General features: G+C 41.1%; 1 protein-coding gene across 1 annotated transcript in view; it reads right to left on the bottom strand.

Annotated features, from left to right (window-relative positions):
* elk4 (ETS transcription factor ELK4) overlaps positions 1 to 6,171 on the bottom strand; it is a 44,969-nt gene extending 38,798 nt beyond the window's left edge. Inside the window, exon 1 of the mRNA XM_050036940.1 lies at positions 5,951 to 6,171. The gene's annotated coding sequence lies outside the window, so the exon portion shown is untranslated. The remainder of the gene's footprint in view (positions 1 to 5,950) is intronic.
* Positions 6,172 to 6,792: the final 621 nt, after the last annotated feature.

Raw genomic sequence — 6,792 nt, 5'->3', positions numbered from 1 at the left:
GTTCACATTTCCACAAACCTCACCGCACTTTAGGGACTGTTCTTTACTTGTCAGGGGAGGAGGGTGGCTGGTTGATTTTGATTTTATTTATTTATTTTATTTTGATCCCCCCTATGTTAATCACTTATTGATGCTGTTTTTGAAGTATGAATAAGTCAATAAGTACTTCATTCCATTGAAATATCAATGATGTATTATAGAAAAGTGATTTATCTTTTTATAAATGACAAAAGGCACATCTGCCTCGTTTTTGTACTGTGGGTCCCAATTTTGGTACCGTGACAACACTACCTAGACATGTCTAAGCATTCTAGTTTATTTATGATTTGTATTAGTGAGGAAAATGCACTTTTCAGTTTGTGTTTAGCTAGACATGTCTGAAGTAATCAGTTGTGCATTTATATATATTTTTGTATTGGTGAAGAATACAATGCACCTTTTCAGTTTGCATAACTTGTTAGTGCATTATTTATTTTGAATTCTTACACAAAAGAGTTTGTGGACTCCTAGAGGCCTTTATTTTTTAATTTTGTATCACCCATGTGCATCCAGTACAGTGGCATGGAGTCCTCCCTAGCCTGAGAGCAAGATATAGAGAGATGTAGAGTTAATTTAGGAAAGATAAAGAACATCTTAAAAGGTGAACAATGCTGCCCTATGTTGTACGATTTCATGCACCTGCATGTTCCGTCATAGGTCTACCTGTACTACCTGTGTATTCTTATACACAAGCCATCTGACATTCAGGAATATTGTATTGTTTTTCATGTTGTTCATCCCTATTTTTTTGTGCTTCATTTTTTTTAAAATATTGACCTGGGCACTGTTTTGGCACTGGAACTATTTAAAAAGTATCATTTTAACACTGGTATTGCAAAAAACCTAAACGACACCCAACCCTAGTCCCTGACAAGGACAACATCATCGATGCAGGACATGATGGTTGTTTTGGTGACAGTGCACTAACACTCTATAACTTACTTATTTTATGATGAGTTGGACAAGGTGTTGCATGACCGTCCATTGTTTTCCCCTATGGAAGGAGACGTGCTGAATTCTGCTAATAGTGATGTCTGCAGCTATACCGACACAACCGCTAACGTGACTAGTGAGCATGATAGCGAGAGTGTGGACATAATAAATGTGCGCAGGGCCCTTTGACCTTCTAACATAAGTGATGTAGGGAATAATAATATCAGAACATGGGTGGTCAGCTGGAGAAACATGATGTGTGAGCTAGGGGTGTAACGATCCATTGATCTGGATCGATATATCGATTCAATGATCCAGAATCCAATATTATCAATGCAAAGTGAAAACATAAATTCATATCATCATCATCTTTAGGCTATACTTTTATTTTGAAAGTCTGTGTCACTGTCAAACAGTACTCGGGAATATATCAGCCGTGTGGAAATATTTTCGATTATGGAGAAAACATGGGTCAACAGACAGAGCATATGCCATACATAAACAATGCCAATTAAAACAGACATACCTGCCTAGACGGGCATCTAACTCCACTACCTTCTCACTACAGTATCATTAGCTGCTCTGTTTCAACAATGTTTGGCCAAAAAAATGTGCATGCAGGCTGAAATTCAACTGTACTGTTCTGTTGGGAGATACTGGAGGCGGAAGTAAGTCTGCATGCCCGCAGCAGCCCGCAGCCATTAAACCACAGAAGAAGAAGGAGCCGTGTTTACGAGTAGGATTTATGAAACAGGCTAAATGACATGTAGTAGGGAGTAGTGAATGATTTCGGACACATTGCACACTCTTGTACAGTAGGTGGTGGTATGCACCTGGAAGTTGTTTGTGATCCGCCAATAAATTGAGAGAAGAAGAAGAAGAGACGTGTTTACAGAGAGTGTTCTTCAAGTAAGCACTACGCAACGGGCATTGCTGAACACATAACAGTTTTACCAGATGTATCTATAAGGACTTGGTTGTACTTTCGATGCCATGGCGGATAAAGAAGGAGCACCATCTAAAAGAAAAAGAACAGAAGAACAGAAGAAGGCTAAACAGGACAGTGATAGGGCTCCAGCCCAAACGCGTGTAAACCTCGGTCAGGCATTCACCAAGTGGAGAGAGCTGAGAGATCTGAAAGGTTTTAAAAGTGATCCCGAGCTGGCCCTTTTCCTAATCGACAGGTATGTAATTTTTGTTTTTATTTAGAGAATATACTGCAACTTGTTAGACGTTGTTTCACTTCAATATATGACGACATGGAAGTTATAAGCAAGCTAAATGTAACGTTAGCTGATGTGAACCGCTTTTGTCTAATAACGTTACAACAAACGCCACAAAATGATCTGTGACTGTGACCATGAACACAAATATACAGCAGGCAGTTGTCCTCAGTTCATAAGAAATTCAGAGCTACACCAGAACATTTATGATTTTCCTCTCGCTCTCCAAAACAAATGTATGCGGTAATTGCCGGTTGCGAGATTTTACGAATGAAGCCGAAGGCTGCAGTCGGAATTTTACGACACCAGGCTGTGGGTGTCATACCGCTTCGACCAAAAGGGGCGCTATAATCAACGAAAACGGAAAGTTCCGCACAGCTGCTTTAAGCTATGAGTAGAAAAGAAAAAGTCTGCTAGACGCTAGGCTAATTTATGCAATGTAAACATGCTTAAAGGGATAGTGCACCCAAAAATGAAAATTCAGCCATTATCTACTCAGCCATATGCCGAGGGAGGCTCTGGTGAAGTTTTAGAGTCCTCACAACACTTGCTGAGATCCAAGGGGGGAGTGGGTAGCAGCACAACTCCACCTAATGCAGGCTGACGGCGCCCCAGATTAAAACGTCCAAGAACACATAATTGAAACCACAAAATGTCTCCATACTGCTCGTCCGTAGTGATCCAAGTGTCCTGAAGCCCCGACATAAAAAGCTGTTTGGAAAAACATCATTTGAACTCTGTTTTTAGCCTCATTGTAGCCTGTAGCTCTAACTGCCTCTCTGTGCACTGCGCTCACGCTTGCGCGCGAGACCAGCGAAAGCACGTGAACACACATGAAGGCGGTGCCCATGTCTCACGGTCTCGCGCAAGCGCACACACGTGAACGCAGTGTACAGAGAGGCAGTTAGAGCTACAGGACTTTTTATGTCGGGGCTTCAGGACACTTGGATCACTACAGACGAGCAGTATGGAGATATTTTGTGGTTTCAATTATGTCTTTTTGGACGTTTTAAACTGGGGTGCCGTCAGCCTGCATTAGGTGGAGTTGTGCTGCTACCCACTCCCCTCTGGGATCTCCGCAAGGGATGTGAGGACTCTAAAACTTCACCAGAGCCTCCCTCGGCATGAGGGTGAATAGATAATGGCTGAATTTTCATTTCTGGGTGCTCTATCCCTTTAAGATAAAAATGGAAAAACAACTGTTATGTTTCTGAAACTTGACAGTTATTACTGAGGTGAATTTGATGATTTGAAATGATGTTATTAATCCATGTTTTATGGCTGTTGTTGAAGTTTGCCTTCAGGGCTTTATGCCAGATAGAACTGAAGCTTTCTGAAAAAGATGATGGTTTGGGTTAACATGAAAAGATTTCTTCCAGAAAGGGTTTTCTGCCAGAAAGCCCCGAAGGTTCATTTATACCATGTGCTGTTGGTCGAGTCAGTTTAAAGTAAACTTAACTGCATTTATTATTATGTGTGTCTTTTTTTATGGCCAAAAGGCCCCTGAATGGCAGGCGATGTAATATTGGCAAAGTTCTTATCGTTGTCTAAGGAATCAATATAATATCATATTGTAATGAAACTGCTGATTTACACCCCTACTGTGAGTGGTGATGGGTCTCAGCTGTCCACTGTTTGGATCAACAAAATGCTTGTTAATACCAGGTGTAAAGAGGCTCTGAGAGCACCCAGGGGAATGCTCTGAGTAAATTGGTACATTTTGTTTCACAACTGAAAACACTATAATAGAATAAAGCTCATTTGGGTATATAAAGAAAGACAAACATTCAGTGAGTCCACAAAATCAGCCTCCCATTCATTGTCTAAAGAGCAGCTCCAGAATTAATACCCTGTGACATCACAAGTTTGAGACTTTTGACTGTGGTTTCTGACTTTGAGAGAGAGTAGCTCATGTTTACAGATACTGATTGAACTTACCTGGGCCATGGAAATAACATGCTGGAATAGAGGCACACTGGCATTTGTACCCTGGAATTGCACTGTGATGTTTACTGTCACACTGCAGCTTAAATATTACTTGTTATGGCCAGCACCATCCAGCTTCAGCAATGGTCATCTATGAAGGGCTGCCTCCATAATGACGTGTCTCATGTTACGGTTCACTTATTGTACACACTGGAGAAGGCAGAGCCCAGCAACTCCACTCATCTTGGTTATGCAGAAATCAGCCCTTCTGTCATGCACAATGATGCTTTTATTTAAAGTTTTTAGTCTTACTTAAAGCCAAGGGTGTAAATATAGATAGTGCAGGCTGTGCGGCTGCACTGAGGCCCGTGGGGTGGGGGCTTGTGAATGATTCAGATTGCCACCTAGGAACTACACCTGTGTTCAAAGAAGAACTCACATTAAATCAAAAATGGTGCCATTTGCTATAGGCTACATGCCCTCAAAAATGCAAACCCATTTCCGTCATGACTTTCTTATACAATACAATGCAATGATAAAATACAGGAGCTAGTTTAGGCGCAAAATCTGTCAAGACTGACAAGCTGAGTACATCTGCATGTCCAGCGAGCAGGCATGCCTTTTAAACATAAAAGTGGCAGTAAGAAAGGACAAGAGAAAAACGAACAGGGGAAAAAGTAGCAAAGCTCCCTAAATTTGAGTCCTTGTTTGTTTTTAATAACCAGTTGCCAGTGGTGTGTATGTTCACCTTATAACTAGTAACTAATGTGCACTGGTGCTCATGGTAACTACCTTACACCACTGCTTACAGCCCCCTCTTGATTATTGTTCACATGCAATGCAAGTGTGGAAATAAAGTTGCATATATGTTTATGCAGTGACTCTTACAAATGCCATGGAGGGCTAACTTCTTCTGCAAGCGCAGGATTTCTCTTTTTCTGATGCTTAGTATTTATTTTTAATCTCCACTTGCAGATTTTGTGTACAACATTCCTTCAATGCACCCCCCAGCTACTTAAGGTTTCTCTAGAAGAGCCACACAAATAGTTATTGTCACTAAGTTGACACAGGCTGCTATGTGACATCTATTCTAATAATGACTGGTATGTGTTGCTGGATTCTCATGTGGTTTGCTATTTTGTCCATGTTACTCCATGTTACAGGCTGAATGTGCTCTCCTTGTCAGTATCTGTCAACAACTGCGCTGTGTGTGTGTGTGTGTGTGTGTGTGTGTGTGTGTGTGTGTGTGTGTGTGTGTGTAAGCTTCTTATGGGGACGAGTAAATCTGCCCTGACTCATCCGGACCTGCTGGGTGGAGACACACCCCCCACACAATCTGTCCCAAACTATCATGTTAAAACCGGTGATATCAAGCAAAAATAGGACAGCGTCAAAACTGCTGCCAGGGAAAACAGATTACCAATGAACGTTATGTAACGTTAACGCCTGACAGTGACAGCAAACGTTACCTATGGAGCACGGCGATATCGGCAACTTGGTCCAATCAGTCATATAACATGGGTTAGCCTGTTCAATGCTCGGACTGGAGTGGCTGGTTTCGTCTGTCAGATAACCCGGCACCCACACACAGCAAAATAAAGGACCACTTGTTGATGAATTACGTTAGTTTCGTTACCGTCAACACGGAGTCATAGTTATTTACCGACAATGTAAAGTCAAAGCGTGAAGCTCAAATGCTACCGTCGTGTTAAGCATGAGTGTAAACAATCGTTGAAGCAAACAATTCAAAGCATTGACGTTAGTTTGCTGTAACTTCACTGTAAGTTAGCTGTTAGCTAGCTTCACATTAGCTTGTGTGCTAACATTACCTCGCTCGTATAGCCCGCTGAATTTCCGAGTCGTTGAGCCGCGTCGAAATATTCCCAAAACATTGCTGGAAAACTTCCTATTGTGTCATTGGTCAGGAAACAAGTTTCGCGCAGAGTGCTAGGGAAATACCTTAACATAAAATACATCAAACTGCCTTTGGCTTGTACTGACGATATCCTTTAAACAGGAAATAATGTGGCATTCAGTGTTCCTCGTACGCCTCAAAACCGACATCTGTGCCGCCTCTAAGTGCGTTTGCACACAGACAAAACAGGGATTTTGTGTGTTGGTAGCTGTTGTTCTTAGTGTACATATTATCCTGCAAATAGTTTATTTTGAGTTGCAATGCAAAACTGCACTTTCTTTATGCACTTTAGCGTTGTAGTATTAGTATCATAATAACTAAAACAGTCTCAATTCAGAGAAAGTAGAAGATTTAAATGAATATTCTCAAAAAATATTACATATTTTGCCATGCAGATCTACGTTACTTTTACGGTCACACTTGATGATGGGGCTCGCATGCTCTCCCAGCACCCCTTAGAGAAAAATGTACTTCCTGTTTGCTCGTTTGTGGATTTCGGTCTAAAATTCCGATGCTTCCGAGTGCAAAAAAACGTCTCATTAAACTCACGCTGAGATCACTTCCTCTCGTTTCTGTGGTCGTGATGTTAATTATTTAGTAACTTTACGACGAAGTTAGACATATACTACCAGTGAAACTGTCAGTGTGTGATGTCTTTTACTTACACAACCTCCTTTTTATTTATCTAGAGTAGGATTGTAGTTTACAACGTGTTTCTAAAAACCTTTGTTTCAATAATCTTCAGAAGACTATATT

Source organism: Epinephelus moara, chromosome 24 (genome assembly GCF_006386435.1).
Source record: "Epinephelus moara isolate mb chromosome 24, YSFRI_EMoa_1.0, whole genome shotgun sequence".
Taxonomy (NCBI): domain Eukaryota; kingdom Metazoa; phylum Chordata; class Actinopteri; order Perciformes; family Serranidae; genus Epinephelus; species Epinephelus moara.
The sequence above is the reverse complement of the archived record's forward strand: the minus strand, read 5'-3'. Positions and strand labels throughout refer to the sequence as shown.